The sequence below is a fragment of the Cajanus cajan genome, chromosome 11, assembly GCF_000230855.2.
Source record: "Cajanus cajan strain Asha chromosome 11, NIPB_CcT2T_4, whole genome shotgun sequence".
In the NCBI taxonomy this organism is placed as follows: domain Eukaryota; kingdom Viridiplantae; phylum Streptophyta; class Magnoliopsida; order Fabales; family Fabaceae; genus Cajanus; species Cajanus cajan.
Genome location: NC_138527.1, coordinates 16,714,848 through 16,731,864, shown reverse-complemented (window position 1 = coordinate 16,731,864; position 17,017 = coordinate 16,714,848).

The following is a 17,017-nucleotide window of genomic DNA, read 5'->3' as shown; positions in this document are numbered from 1 at the left end:
GATGAAAGTGGAGCAAATCTTCACTTGTCATCAAGTAGGTGAGGAAAGAAAAGTTCCTTTGGCCACCCTAGCTTTTCAAGGACAAGCAATGTATTGGTGGACATCCTTGGAAAGAGAGAGAAGACTTCACAATGATCCTCCCATCACTTATTGGAATGAATTGAGGAGTGCTATGAGAAGAAGGCACATTCCTTCTTATTATAGTAGGGAGCTTATGGATAAGCTCCAAAGACTCCAACAAAAGGGTATGAGTGTTGAGGAGTATAGGCAAAAGATGGAGTTATATCTCATGAGGGCTGGGATAAGGGAAGAAGAAAGATTGACCATAGCTAGATTTCTAAGTGGTCTTAATTTTGACATAAGAGATAGAGTTGAGTTACTCCCTTATAGGGACCTTGATGATTTGGTCCAACTTTGTATAAGGGTGGAACAACAAAATTTGAGAAAATCCTCTTTTAAAGGAAAAACTCAATCTAGCTCTTATGTTAAGAAAGACTACAAGAGGGAGGGTCACTTTGATTCCTCTAAGAAATTTGGCAAAGAAAAAGAAAAAGAAAAAGAAAATGATAAAAATAAAAATATTGTCACTTCTAGTAGCAAAACTAGTGATATCAAATGCTTTAAGTGTCTTGGGAGAGGACACATAGCCTCTCAATGCCCAACTAAAAAGGTGATGATTTTGAAGGGGCAAGACATTTATAGTAGTGTTGATGAGTCTAGTTCCACTACTTCAAGTGATAGTGAATCAAGTGAGGAAGACCATTCCATTGAAAGTGCATATCCTTGTGATGGTCAACTTCTCATGATTAGAAGGCTTCTAGGAAGCCAACCTAATGAGTTCCATCTTTCACAAAGGGAGAACATTTTTCACACAAGGTGTAAAGTTTTAGACAATGCTTGTTCTCTCATTGTAGATAGTGGGTCTTGTTGCAACTGTTGTAGCACAAGGTTGGTGGAGAAGCTTGGTCTTACTATTATTCCTCATCCGAAACCATATCAACTTCATTGGATTAATGAAGATGGGGATATTAATGTTAATCAACAAGTGAAAGTCAAGTTCTCTATTGGTAACTATGAAGACCAAGTGGTTTGTGACATAGTTCCAATGGAAGCTTGTCATATTTTGTTGGGAAGGCCTGTCGCCACCGGCCCAAACGGGCCTCGGCGGTCGCGAAGACGGTCGAGCTCGCTTTTATTTTAGTTTTGAAAATGTGTTGGATTATTAGAACGACTTGTTCTCAAACTGAGACCTTGTCAATCTTATCCAATTTATTTATTAAATGTCTCACCAATCCATATTAATCCCAAGCGGGACCCTCCATGGATTAGTGGTTTTCGCAAAAGGAGGGTTCGTGGAGTCGCCACCAATGTTTTACTCAAAACATTGGAAAAAGGGATAAGGCAATTGATTTTATAAATCAACTTTGGCCATTACAACCAGAGTTGGGTAAGGGAGTCGGTTACGCGTGGGGAAGGTGTTAGCACCCCACAACGCCCCTTTCGGGTTCCCTATGACAGATTATTTCTAAAATAACAGTGTAAAATTACTAAATTACCCCTATTTATTCTAAGCAATTATAAATTAACTATCTACATGATGACAGTTTAAATATGCACACAGAAAGCAGTAAAAGGAAGGACTTTAAGAAGAAACCTTTGAAGCGTGCTTTTATATATTTCGTAAAACTGGGAAGCTTTTTGGCGTTCCCTCGCTCTACAAGCCCGCTCGCTCCCTCCTATAAAATTTTGACTATGGAAATCCGGAGGATTTCCCTTCGACTAGGTTCGAATCTCCAAGCTAAGTGCTCGGAATTCCAGAACTTCGTCGGATCGACTCCCAGAGAGATTTCTAGGGCAGAACACTGCTCAAAAACCCCAGAATACTCAAGGAGGGAGTCAAAACTGAGTGTGAAAGTGTCCAATGACGTCCAATTGACGTCATATTTATAGGGAACAGGCCCAATACGGGCTACAGAATCAATACGGCCGTATTGAAATTTTTGAACTTCAATACGGCCGTATTGAGTTCAATACGGCCGTATTGAAGCTCAGAAATTTCAATATGGCCGTATTGAGTTCACTGCGGCTGTATTGAAGCTTCAATACGGCCGTATTGATTTCAGTACGGCCGTATTGAAGTTCAGAAACTTCAATACGCCGTATTGAGTTCACTGCGGCCATATTGAAGCTTCAATACGGCCGTATTAAGTTTAGTACGACCGTATTGGGCTTCATTCCCTCCACTTCCTTATTTTAAGCTATTCTAAGACCTCTAGACCTACAGAGAATCCTCCTAGGGCCTTCCAGGAGTCCTTCTGGCTGATCTTCCTTCAGTCTTCGAGAGTCTTCAAGCTTTATTTCCGACCCGGACAATTTTAGGGGTCTACAGCTGCCCCCCCTTTACTTAGTCAAACGGTCTTTTGGTGTACCGGCTGACAAGTAAAGGAGTTGACCCAATTGTCCGGGGAATAAGCCATCCTTCCGACTTGTGGTGTCTTCAGGTGGGAAAATTGTTGAGTAGCCTCTCCAGGTTGAGTATTAGTCGTCGCCTCTCCAGGCTCATGCATACCTCGGTGCTCTCGACAACTGGGTAGCTGAGTACTGCCTCTCCAGGCCTGTGCATACCTCGGTGCTCTCGACAACTGGGCAGCTGAGTATTGCCTCTCCAGGCTGGTGCATACCTCGGTGCTCTCGACAACTGGGCAGCTGAGTATTGCCTCTCCAGGCTTGTGCATACCTCGGTGCTCTCGACAACTGGGCAGCTGAGTATTGCCTCTCCAGGCTGGTGCATACCTCGGTGCTCTCGACAACTGGGCAGCTGAGTATTGCCTCTCCAGGCTGGTGCATACCTCGGTGCTCTCGACAACTGGGTATCTGAGTATTGCCTCTCAGGCTTGTGCATACCTCGGTGCTCTCGACAACTGGGTAGCTGGGTATTGCCTCTCAGGCTTGTGCATACCTCGGTGCTCTCGACAACTGGGTAGCTGAGTATTGCCTCTCCAGGCTTGTGCATACCTCGGTGCTCTCGACAACTGGGCAGCTGAGTATTGCCTCTCCAGGCTGGTGCATACCTCGGTGCTCTCGACAACTGGGCAGCTGAGTATTGCCTCTCCAGGCTGGTGCATACCTCGGTGCTCTCGACAACTGGGCAGCTGAGTATTGCCTCTCCAGGCTTGTGCATACCTCGGTGCTCTCGACAACTGGGCAGCTGAGTATTGCCTCTCCAGGCTGGTGCATACCTCGGTGCTCTCGACAACTGGGCAGCTGAGTATTGCCTCTCCAGGCTGGTGCATACCTCGGTGCTCTCGACAACTGGGCAGCTGAGTATTGCCTCTCCAGGCTGGTGCATACCTCGGTGCTCTCGACAACTGGGTAGCTGGGTATTGCCTTTTAGGCTTTGATATGATTTTGTCTCCACAGTCCACGATGCTGCTTCGACGGTTTTTCTGATTTTGTGCCACTGAGGGCTGGATAACGCAGGGATCCGTCTAGGGGATGTGCAGTCATTCACAGGTTCCTGTGCCCCAACTTGCATTGCATTGTTGGTACCCATGGGGAATTTCTGACTCCTTGGGGTGTAGACACAGATGCTCTTTCTCTCTGAGTTGAGCGATGCCTTATGTTTGGCTGACGTCCTTTGACGTTGGTGGAGTATCCCGGTTTATCCTTATTCGGGTATCTCTTTTTGATTTTCTGATTTTTGCTGCCTCTATGTAGGCTGTTATCCGCTGGGGATTCTGGATGTTGATTTTGTCTCCACAGTCCACGATGCTGCTTCGACGATTGTTTTTTTTGATTTTTGTGCCACTGAGGGCTGGATAACGCAGGGATCCGTCTAGGGGATGTGCAGTCATTCACAGGTTCCTGTGCCCCAACTTGCATTGCATTGTTGGTACCCTTGGGGAATTTCTGACTCCTTGGGGTATAGACACAGATGCTCTTTCTCTCTGAGTTGAGCGATGCCTTATGTTTGGCTGACGTCCTTTGACGTTGGTGGAGTATCCCGGTTTATCCTTATTCGGGTAACTCTTTTTAATTTTTGGATTTTGTTGCCTCTGTGTAGGCTGTTATCCGCCAGGGGATTTTGGCAGATCATCTTGATGTTCAATGATAGGCTGAGAGCCGGATTCCGCTTGGGGAATGATTATTGATCTTTTCGATTTTTTCTCTTTTTTGAAAGAGTGCCTCTGAATAGGCGACTGGGGATTTGAAGTTCAGTGTTCGGCTGAGTGCCAAATTCCGCTTGGGGAATGGTTATTGATGTTTTTTTGATTTTTCTCCTTTTGCAGGGATGCCTCTGAGTAGGCGACTGGGGAATGTGGGATCTTATGTATCCCAGAGTATTATTTAGGAAGCCTCTGCAGGCTTAGCCTCACTCAACACTTGAGTTGGAGAGCTATCTTCACTAAGGAAGTTTAAGTCCTTTGACTTGGATATTCTGCTTGGGAGATCGTACTTCCATTGGGGATTTTGACGATTTTGCTTTGATAGCTCTCGCTGGGGATTTGTTCCGTGAGCTTGAGTTGAGGTTTCTCTGGGGAGTATTATTTCTGCGAGCCTCTCCAGGCTCAATTATTCTTTGATGTGGAGTATTATTTTGGCGAGCCTCTCCAGGCTCAATTATTCTGAATGAGTATTGTTTCGGCAATCCTCTCCAGGCTCAGTTATTTCTGAGAGAGTATTATTTCAGTAAGCCTCTCCAGGCTCAGTTATTCTGATGAGAGTATTATTTCAGCAAGCCTCTCCAGGCTCAATTATTCTGAGAGTATTATTTCGGCGAGCCTCTCCAGGCTCAGTTATTCTGATGAGAGTATTATTTCAGCAAGCCTCTCCAGGCTCAATTATTCTGAGAGTATTATTTCGGCGAGCCTCTCCAGGCTCAGTTATTCTGAAAGATGTGAAATCTTTGTCTTTTTTTGTCGACTTTTGACTTTTTCTGTATGTTTGCCTTTTTTGTCATTTTTTGGCTTTTTCTGTATTTTTGCCTTTTTTGTTGTTTTTCGGCTTTTTCTGTACAGAAATGTCTCAGTTATTCTGAGAGAGTATTATTTCGGCGAGCCTCTCCAGGCTCAATTATTCTGAGAGAGTATTATTTCGGCGAGCCTCTCCAGGCTCAGTTATTTTGAGAGAGTATTATTTCGGCGAGCCTCTCCAGGCTCAGTTATTCTGAGAGTATTCTTTCGGCAAGCCTCTCCAGGCTCAGTTATTCTGTATGACGCTGTTGATTTTCTGAATCTTTGCATTTTGTTTGCTGCTGTCATACACAAGCAATTTTCTATTTTTCTATTTTATGCGGTTGCCTCATGATAAGGTCTTTGAATGTGCAACTAATGTGTGTGTGATGCACAAATGCAATACAATTTTTTTTTATTTTTGTTCATTTATTTAGAAAAGTGAGTGGCTCTCCCTATCCTCTTCTTCTTGGAGGACTTTCTGTCATTGACGCGAGGGAGTATTTTTGTGAGCCTTTATGCAGGAGATTATGGATTTTATAGGAACCCCTCCAATTTTCTTTATTTGACCGATTATTAAAAGAGTTTCGTACAATTTTTTGAAACATCAATTTAGAGGCATAATCACATGGTCAAGAGAGAAAAGAAACAAATGGATATTTTATTTGATATTCACAAGTGTTTTTTTTACAGAAAGATATACAGAAGGAAATTTCTGAAGAATGGCTGGCCAGGGTAGGCTATATACATTGGGCTTAACAATTATATCTGTAATTGTTGCTCTTTACGTTCCCCTAATTGCTTCGGCCTGAGCCAGGAGTGTAGATGCTGCAAGACGCTTGCTTCTAGAAGATAATCACTTGAACCGCCTTTCGGTTTTCGATTCAAGCGATCGTTGCTTGCTTTGCTTTTACATCTTATTCTTTTGCCCCTAACTTTTGCCTAGGACGTATCCTAGCGGGGATAATTTTGCCGTTGTTTTGCCTAGTACCCTTGTACTGGCGGGCTTTTTATTTTGCCCTAACTTTTGCCTAGGACGCCTTTTTTGGGTTTTCATCCTAGCAGGCCTATGCAAGCAACGTCTTCAAGCATAGTACTTCTTTACCACGTCAATGTTGACTGGGTATCGAAGTTCTTCTCCGTCCATGTTTGTGAGAATCAATGCTTCTCCTGAGAAGGCTCGTTTTACCACGTATGGTCCTCCGTGATTTGGGGCACACTTTCTGATTTTTCCCTTTTTGAGTTGGTAGTAATTTCTTCATTACCAACTCTCCCTCATGGTAGACTCGAGGGTGGACTTTCTTGTCAAAAGCCTTTTTGATCTTCCTCTGATAGGCTTGACCATGGCATATGGCGTTCAGCCGTTTCTTTTTGATAGGGTTCAACCGGTCATGTCGGCTTTGAACCCTTTCTGCCTCGGAAAGTTTTGTTTTCACGATTACCCTTAGAGAAGGTATCTCGACTTCGACGAGTAAAACTGCCTCCATCTCATAGATGAGGGAGAATGGAGTAGCTCCTGCAGACGTGCGTACTGAAGTCCTATAGCCATGAAGAGCGAAGGGTAACATCTCATGCCAGTCTTTAAATGAGACAACCATCTTTTGCACTATTTTCTTGATGCTCTTATTGGTTGCCTCGACTGTCCCGTTCATCTTTGGCCGATATGGGGAAGAGTTGTGTTGGATCTTTGAATTCTTGGCACAGTTCTTCCACCATTTGGTTGTTCAGATTAGATCCATTATCAGTGATGATTTATTTCTCCATGCTTCCACTAGATTATTCTAAAATCGTTGGGACAAGAGAGAAAAGAAGGAAAGGGTATATTTTTCAAAAGTTTGTGTTTTAGAGGGGATTATTTTTCAAAAATGGTTTTTGTAAGAATGGATGGTCAAGGTAGGCTTATGTGTTTAGGCTTGTTTGATTAAACACTTATGAAGTTAAAAAGTCGTGTTGTGATTTGACAACTTGGATAGCTTCCCTTGAACCTTTCTTTTTGAATTCGGTTCATGGTACCATCATGGATTTATTTTGTTTTTTGATTGTCCTTATTTTTGCCTAAAACACCCTTTTGTGGCGTTTTAGCGGACCTTTGTTTTTGTTTATTTTTGTAACCCTAACTTTTGCCTAGGTCACCCTTTCGTGGGATTCCTAGCGGGTCTTTTGCTCTTATTTTTGTGCAGCCCCCTTTTTGGGTTTCCTGCCGAGCTTTTTGTTTTTTAAAGGATTTTTATCCTGAATGGATTTCTTTTTATCCATGACGGCACTTATTGAGGCCAAGGAAAGGTGCTCCAAGTTGTCGTGCACACTTCCACACAAAATGATGTGGGTTTATTATTATTAAGATGATTTTAACCTTATTCATGTTTATTCAAACAGGGTTAAAAATGATGCGGTTTAGAATTTTATTATAAGCAAGAAAAGAAGCAATGAAGAATGATTTTATTATAATCATAGTGGAAACATGTGTCCTTATTTCATCACCGATATGGGTCCCAATATTGACCTTTTTTATCTTTCGGCCCTGCCCCAAATTCACGGTCTCCAATTCCTCTTGACATGGTTGGAGTAAACGAGTTTCTTGATCTAGCAATCTTTGCAGATCCGGAGAGATGGTCTCCTCATCACTGTCCAACTCAACCCGTTTATCCTCAACTTTCGGATCCCGGTCAGAGCGAACAATTACAGACATAATTATTTTATTGGTTCTGTTTAGGTTTAGAATTTATTAATGTTAATGGGGAAAGAGAGAAAAGAACAAAAAAGAGAGTAATGTGAAAAATGCCTCTTTATTGATATTTTTTAAAAAAAACTGTAAAACCCTTATTTACATGAAAAGGTTCTCATGATCTCGGGTACTGATCATGAGTCCCTAAAAGAAAAGAAAAATATGAAGGGGCCCTATCGTGGCTTGCCATTCTCTACTCCTGCTTTGGTAGAGGATTCTTGCTCACGTCGGGCGCTGTCGAATCGAAGGTGACCCACCCAGCATCAATAAGGTCTTGGACCTTATATTTGAGAACTTTACAGTCCTCCGTTGAATGCCCCGATGCCCCCGAATGGTATAGACAATTGTCTTGTGGTTTGTACCAATCGGGGTATGGTGGATCAAATTTCCTCGGTGGAACATAAGCTAGAAGTTGCGCCTCCACTAGCTTCGGCAGGAGGTCGCTATATGTGGTCGGAAGTTTATCAAACTTCCTCACAGGCTTGTATTGCGACTTTCCCGACTTCGAAGTGGAAGAAGATGGAGAAATGGTTACAGCGTTGACTCCTCCTTCTTTCTTCTTCCCGAAGGTCTTCTTGGCTTCAAATGATTGGGAAGGCTTAGCCAGCTTCCCACTTTTAAGTCCTTGTTCCACTCTCTCCCCAATAGTGATGATGTCCGAGAAGAGTGTCGTTGTGTTCCCTATCATTTTATCGTAATAGGGACCAGTCAACGAGTTGATGAATAAGGACACCGTCTCCTTATCCGACAGCGGGGGCTCTATCTATGCCGCCAACTCCCTCCAACGTTGGGCGTACGCCTTGAAGGATTCATCGTTCTTTTTACTCAAGGCTTGAAGATCAGACCTATCGGGTGTTAGGTCGATGTTGTATTTATAGCGCTTGAGAAAGGCGTCGGCCAACTGCCTCCATGTATGTACTAGATTTCCATCTAGCTGTATATACCAGTTGAGTGCAGTTTCAGCTAAGCTCTCTTGGAAGCAGTGGATCAAGAGCTTTTCATTTGTGGCATATGCAGCCATCTTGCGACAGTACATGGTGAGATGACTCTTGGGGCAAGTCGATCCCACATATTTCGGGAAATCTGGCACTTTAAATTTAGGAGGGAATTGAATGTCCCTCACTAAGCACATATCGGCGGCATCTTTGACATCAAAATCATGCCCCTCCATAGCCCTCAACCGATCCTCTAGGGCGTGAAATTGTTCTTTTGAAACCTCGGGCTCTTTGATCATAATTCCAGCCCCAAGAGGTATGGCATGTGGAGGATCTTCTTCATGCTCCTCCTCCTCTCCCTCATGATGGGACCCATGGTCACTGTGATGAGATCCATGAATGTTATGGTGACGCATGAGTTCCAACATTTGCGCCATCTGCTCTTTGAGCTGTGAAAGCTCGGTCGTGAGCTTCTTGTTTTGTTCCTCTAGCGCTTCCATTTTCTTGATTTTCTTTGCGCGTGTGAGGACAGAGAGATGACCAGCCACTTTCTAAAATGAATGTTTATTCTAATTAGCTTATTTATGATATGAATACACTCTTGATGTGAGCTTGATAATCTTTCATCTTTGAGGCGCTGCCTTTTTAAGATGAAAGTTTATCACCCTCCCTAGGCTATTATCTCTCCACAACGGAGAATCTCAATAGTCACGGGTCTCTTTCACTCACATCGAGAGGGTATTAGTGAACCTATAAATGATGATGAGGATGCATGAGGTATTATTGATAATGATGCCTATGCTCCTTACTTTTATTATATTTTCACACATTGGTTTTTCCTCTCATGTCATGACATTTTCATGCATGGGGATTATTTTTTAGACCTTATCACGAGGTTATTTATTAATGCACAAACAATTGCACATAAGCATTTACACAAACAATTCACTCATCCACGAACAGTCACGAGCGAATCACGAGGTAGGGGTCTCCTGCAGAAAAGTGCATATTAAAGGAGGATCTAACTGTTCTCACTTGGTCAAAGGCCCCCAAGGTGCCCCCATTATAGGGACCCAATTCCTCTCGTCGTAGGTCGATGGAAAGCTCCAACGCACCGTCGGACTCAAGTTCATGGTTATCACCTTGAGTGATGTTTTCCGACAACGGTCTACGGGCACCTATAGACCCATTCGACAACCGGCCGTACTAACATCCACTCCCTATGGTTAATCACTCATGCCCCCGGGTATAGAGGGAACTGTTGTGTGCAAAGGTTTGTGTGCAGTTTTTATTTCAAACAATTGCGTAAATTTAAAAATACAACAGTTATTAAAGCCAAATAGATAAACATGTTATCATACAAGTGAGGGGTAATAAAGTAATTTTTAACTATTATTTGTTAAAAATAATCTGTCACTAAATGGGACTGACTCTCGAGGCTTCCCCAGCGGAGTCGCCATCTGTCGCCACCGGCCCAAACGGGCCTCGGCGGTCGCGAAGACGGTCGAGCTCGCTTTTATTTTAGTTTTGAAAATGTGTTGGATTATTAGAACGACTTGTTCTCAAACTGAGACCTTGTCAATCTTATCCAATTTATTTATTAAATGTCTCACCAATCCATATTAATCCCAAGCGGGACCCTCCATGGATTAGTGGTTTTCGCAAAAGGAGGGTTCGTGGAGTCGCCACCAATGTTTTACTCAAAACATTGGAAAAAGGGATAAGGCAATTGATTTTATAAATCAACTTTGGCCATTACAACCAGAGTTGGGTAAGGGAGTCGGTTACGCGTGGGGAAGGTGTTAGCACCCCACAACGCCCCTTTCGGGTTCCCTATGACAGATTATTTCTAAAATAACAGTGTAAAATTACTAAATTACCCCTATTTATTCTAAGCAATTATAAATTAACTATCTACATGATGACAGTTTAAATATGCACACAGAAAGCAGTAAAAGGAAGGACTTTAAGAAGAAACCTTTGAAGCGTGCTTTTATATATTTCGTAAAACTGGGAAGCTTTTTGGCGTTCCCTCGCTCTACAAGCCCGCTCGCTCCCTCCTATAAAATTTTGACTATGGAAATCCGGAGGATTTCCCTTCGACTAGGTTCGAATCTCCAAGCTAAGTGCTCGGAATTCCAGAACTTCGTCGGATCGACTCCCAGAGAGATTTCTAGGGCAGAACACTGCTCAAAAACCCCAGAATACTCAAGGAGGGAGTCAAAACTGAGTGTGAAAGTGTCCAATGACGTCCAATTGACGTCATATTTATAGGGAACAGGCCCAATACGGGCTACAGAATCAATACGGCCGTATTGAAATTTTTGAACTTCAATACGGCCGTATTGAGTTCAATACGGCCGTATTGAAGCTCAGAAATTTCAATATGGCCGTATTGAGTTCACTGCGGCTGTATTGAAGCTTCAATACGGCCGTATTGATTTCAGTACGGCCGTATTGAAGTTCAGAAACTTCAATACGCCGTATTGAGTTCACTGCGGCCATATTGAAGCTTCAATACGGCCGTATTAAGTTTAGTACGGCCGTATTGGGCTTCATTCCCTCCACTTCCTTATTTTAAGCTATTCTAAGACCTCTAGACCTACAGAGAATCCTCCTAGGGCCTTCCAGGAGTCCTTCTGGCTGATCTTCCTTCAGTCTTCGAGAGTCTTCAAGCTTTATTTCCGACCCGGACAATTTTAGGGGTCTACAAGGCCATGGCAATTTGACAAGAAAACCATGCACAATGGCCTTACCAATGAAATTACTTTCACTCATAAAGAAAAGAAATTTGTACTTCATCCTTTGTCCCCTTCACAAGTGATAGAGGATCAAGTACAAATGAAAAAGAAAAGAGAAGAAGAAAAAAAAAAACTTGAATAAAAAAAAAGAGAAAAAGCATAAAGCTCCAAAGAAGAAGGAAGAGAAATCTATAGAAGGGGTTCAACAAGAAACTTTTAAACAAACTTTAATTGTTGAAAAACCTTCTTATCTTCTTCTTTGTAGAAGTGTGCTTAAGTGTCATAATTTAAACATTGAACTTAGTTCATTACCTCCTCAAGTTTCTCATTTACTAAAAGAATTTGATGATATATTCCCTAAAGATGGTCCAAAGGGCCTTCCTCCTTTTAGGGGTATAGAACATCAAATTGATTTGGTGCCTGGAGCTAGCCTACCCAATAGACCAGCTTATAGGACCAATCCTCAAGAAACTAAGGAGATAGAGAACCAAGTTCAAGAATTATTGAATAAAGGGTGGATACAAAAGAGTTTGAGTCCCTGTGCTGTGCCTGTATTGTTAGTGCCCAAGAAAGATGGAAAATGGAGAATGTGTAGTGATTGTAGGGCCATTAACAATATCACAATCAAGTACAGGCACCCAATCCCTAGACTTGATGATATGCTTGATGAATTACATGGTGCATCTATATTTTCTAAAATTGATCTTAAAAGTGGTTATCACCAAATAAGAATCAAAGAGGGTGATGAGTGGAAAACTGCTTTTAAGACCAAATTTGGATTATATGAGTGGCTAGTTATGCCTTTTGGTTTAACTAATGCACCAAGTACATTCATGAGGCTTATGAATCATGTCTTGAGAGAGTGTATAGGAAAATTTGTGGTTGTTTATTTTGATGACATTTTAATCTATAGTAGATCTCAAGATGATCATTTTGGACATCTTAGAGAAGTTATGATGATCCTTAGGGAAAACCAATTATTTGCAAATTTTGAAAAATGTACTTTTTGTGTGGATCATGTGATTTTCCTAGGGTTCATTGTAAGCAAAAATGGGGTTCAAGTGGATCCCGAGAAAATCAAAGCCATTCAAGAGTGGCCCAAGCCTAAAAATGTTAGTGAAGTTAGGAGTTTTCATGGATTAGCAAGTTTTTATAGAAGATTTGTGCCTAACTTCTCTAGCATTGCTTCACCATTGAATGAGCTAGTTAAAAAAGATACTTTATTTAATTGGACTTCAAAGCATGACCAAGCATTTCAATTACTTAAAGATCAACTTACTAATGCACCTATTTTAGCTCTACCAAATTTTGAAAAGACCTTTGAGCTAGAATGTGATGCATCAGGAGTTGGCATAGGAGCTGTGTTATTGCAAGGAGGACACCCCATTGCATATTTTAGTGAAAAACTAAAAGGTGCCTCCCTCAATTACCCTACCTATGATAAAGAGTTGTATGCCTTGGTTAGAGCTTTACAAACTTGGGAGCACTATCTTGTGTCCAAAGAGTTTGTCATCCATAGTGACCATGAGTCACTTAAATATTTAAGAGGTCAAGGTAAATTAAATAAGAGACATGCCAAATGGTTAGAGTTTCTTGAACAATTTCCATATATTATTAAATTCAAGAAAGGAAAATCCAATGTTGTAGCTGATGCTTTATCTAGGAGACATACCTTGCTTGTGTCTCTAGGAACTCAAATTCTTGGATTTGATAATATTAGGGAATTGTATGAAGAAGATCTTGAATTTGGTGTTAATTATAAAAAATGTCAACATAAAGCTTTTGATGGTTTTTATATGGCTGAGGGGTATTTATACAAAGAAGGAAGATTGTGTATACCCCAAGGATCCATTAGGAAACTATTAATTAAAGAGAGTCATGAAGGTGGGCTTATGGGGCACTTTGGTGTTGATAAAACCCTTAGTTTGCTAAAAGAAAAATTTTATTGGCCCCATATGCGAAAAGATGTCCAAAGGCATTGTTTTAGATGTTTAGCTTGTTTACAAGCTAAGTCTAAAGTAATGCCTCATGGAACATACACACCTTTGCCTGTTGCTTCTTCTCCTTGGGTAGATATTAGCATGGATTTTGTGCTAGGTTTACCTAGAACCCAAAGGGGAATGGATTCTATTTTTGTGGTAGTGGACCGTTTTAGTAAAATGGCTCATTTTATTCCATGCCACAAAGTAGATGATGCAAGCAACATTGCAAAACTCTTCTTTAGAGATGTGGTTAAACTTCATGGGCTTCCTAAAACTATAGTTTCAGATAGAGATACAAAGTTTCTAAGCCATTTTTGGCGTGTCTTATGGTCAAGACTAGGAACTAAACTCCTCTTTTCAACTACTTGTCATCCTCAAACAGATGGCCAAACTGAGGTAGTGAATAGATCTCTGTCTACTATGCTTAGGGCAGTCCTAAAGGGTAATCACAAATCTTGGGATGAGTTTTTACCTCATATTGAATTTGCCTACAATAGGGTAGTTCATAAAACTACCAATATTTCTCCTTTTGAGGCTGTTTATGGGTTTAATCCTTTAACTCCTTTGGACTTGATACCTCTTCCTAATGTTGAACATTTCATTCATAAGGAAGGGACTTCAAAGGCTGATTTTGTTAAGAAACTTCATGAAAGGATTAAAATTCATATTCAAAATCAAAATGAGAAATATGCAAAACAAGGAAGTAAAGGCAAGAAGTCTATGATCTTCGAGGAAGGTGATTGGGTTTGGCTTCATTTAAGAAAAGAAGTCTAAACTCAGTCCTAGAGGAGATGGTCCCTTTCAGGTCTTACAGCGTATCAATGATAACGCCTATAGACTTGATTTACCCTCTGAATATGGAGTCAGCACCACTTTTAATGTCAGTGATCTTAAACCTTTTGTAGGTGCTAGCGATGATGAGGAAGAGTCTTCAGATTCGAGGACGAATCCTTCTCAAGAGGGAGGGAATGATGGAAGAGCATGGGCTAAAGGCCCAACCACTAGAGCTATGGCCAGGAGGTTACTTGAAGATTTGACTGCTTCAGAGCTTAGTGGGCCCGATGGGCTTGGTGGGCCTAGGGTGCTTCTCACTTGGGCTTTGATTGATTGAACACCATGTTTTTATTGTCTTTTATGAGTATAGGAATTTACTTTGTTGTTGGTCTTGTATTTTGACCATAGTTTAGGTTTAGGCTAGTTGGGCCTAGTTTTGGGCTTCATGGGCCTTTGGGCTTTTGATACCCAATATTGGGCTCATTTTCATTCTTGTAATTTTTCCTATTGATTGTATTCACTAGACCATTGTATTTTGGTCATTAGATTAGGTTTTTAGGAGGATTACATTAATAGGAGAAATAGGTTTCATTTAAGCATCATTTAGAAGTAATTTGAATTGAATTTGAGTCACATGGATGGCATGGGAAGGATCCGGCCATGTGAGCCTCAAATTCACTCCAAATCACTCCTAAATGACACTTAGATGAGGGTAGCATCCGTGTGAGTGTGTGAGTTGGCCAAAGTTTGAATTTCAAATTCAAATTTGAAATTCAAACTTGGCGCCAACTTGGTTCACCAAGGTGCCGTCCAAGTTAACCTAATTTTCCCTCCTATAAATGTAACCTTTCTCACCTTGTAACACACTTTTGATATATGAGAATTTTCTGAATATTTCTTCAGCCAAATTCCCTCAAGAGTCACCAAATTCATCCAAGAGAGAAAACCAAGAGAATGCCTTCAAAAACCTTAGGAAAACCTAGTTTCCTTTTCTTTGAAGTGTGCAATCCCTTGAGTACTTGAGCTTGGGTGCTTCCGTCTTCTAAGTTCAGCAAGAGTTCATCATCTTCATGAGTTCTTCAAGAGTACTTCTACCTCCATTGAAGAAGATCCGAGCCTAGGAGGAGTTTAGGAGGAGATTGTGTTTCACTTCTACTTCTACCTCCATTGAATTTAAGTAGTTTGGGACTGAATAATTAATAAGTTCATTATCTTATTTTTAATGTAATTTTCGTTTTATTTTATTTTATTAAATAAATATGATAGGTTGCCTTGCCTTTTAGGTTGCTAAGGGGAAATAAATGCTAGTGGGAATTTATTGCTTAGTTAGTGGGCTAGTGAAGAGTCAATATTAAGTGTTAGTGGGAATTTATGTCATCTTGCCCATCTAAGCTTATAAATAGGAACCATTTGTAAAAGTTTGGGGAGAAAATGAATTATTCAGAATTTGGATATTTTTCCAATTGAGAGGATTTTCTCTCTCTAGGTTCTTAGGAACTACTTTTGATTCTTATCCTTGAATTTCCTAATTCAAAGTGGCGAATCTTCCTCAACTTATCAATCTTTAGGGATTGTGGCGTTGTTCTTCCATTTCTTACCTCAATCCATATTTTTTTCTTTTAATTTCTTAATTATGAGCTTTCCAACCTAGATAGATCCGTAAAACGAATCCATCCCTCTGGGTTCATATCATTTGGTATCAAAGCTTCGGCTCTGGGTTTGGAATGGAAATGGAAATTTACTATACAAGATGTTTGGTTGACGACTCTCTATTCTTGGTTGCAGTAGATGAATTTAATTTCAGAAATGTCGTGAGCAGCAGGGCGGTTGAGAAATTATGTCTGCCCACTACAAATGGACAAGCAATGATTAAATTCTCTATTGGAACATATGAAGATGAAGTTCTTTGTGATATTGCCCCCATGGAGACATGCCATATGTTATTAGGGAGGCCATGGTTGTATAATAAAATTATAAATCCTGAACGACCTTCTATTTCTTTTGTGCATGGTGGACGAAGGATTAAGTTGATATGTCTATCATCCGACGATGTACATGAGGATCAACTGAAATTGAAAATAAAGATAGAAAAAGAAAGAGAAGAGAAGAGGAGAGTAGAAGATGAGATACATAGAGAGGAAGATGACAACTCTAACTTTACATTTTCTTCTTTTGATGTGTCAAATTTACAGGAACAAGAGGACAAGTTTTCTTGTTTGAAGAAGCATGTAAACATCATTCCTAATGCACCTTTATACATTCAGTCCACCTTTCAAAATAAAATTCAAGAGACCTTGCACCTGGAAAATGGAGTTGATTTGTTGTTTGAAGTTACTATTTTCCAAAGCTGCCACTTGAATGGGATTCAATTCCTATTCATTGAGTACGTTTGTGGTTATGAGTTTGAAGAGGTTTTATTTGTTTCATTGATGATTAATAACTTACCAACAGGTGAAGCTAGAGATGGATACAAGCGAGATGTCTTCGACCCAGGAGGAAGCATTTATGTTTCGGCAGTAGTTAGTGAATTAAATAAATTAGGAAATAAATAAAGTCTAAAGATTCGGGACGAATCTTCTCAAAGAAGGAGGGTATGATGTGAATCAAGAAGAAGCAATAATGGACTAGGAATTTAAGTAGTTTGGGACTGAATAATTAATAAGTTCATTATCTTATTTTTAATGTAATTTTCGTTTTATTTTATTTTATTAAATAAATATGATAGGTTGCCTTGCCTTTTAGGTTGCTAAGGGGAAATGATGGAAGAGCATGGGCTAAAGGCCCAACCACTAGAGCTATGGCCAGGAGGTTACTTGAAGATTTGACTGCTTCAGAGCTTAGTGGGCCCGATGGGCTTGGTGGGCCTAGGGTGCTTCTCACTTGGGCTTTGATTGATTGAACACCATGT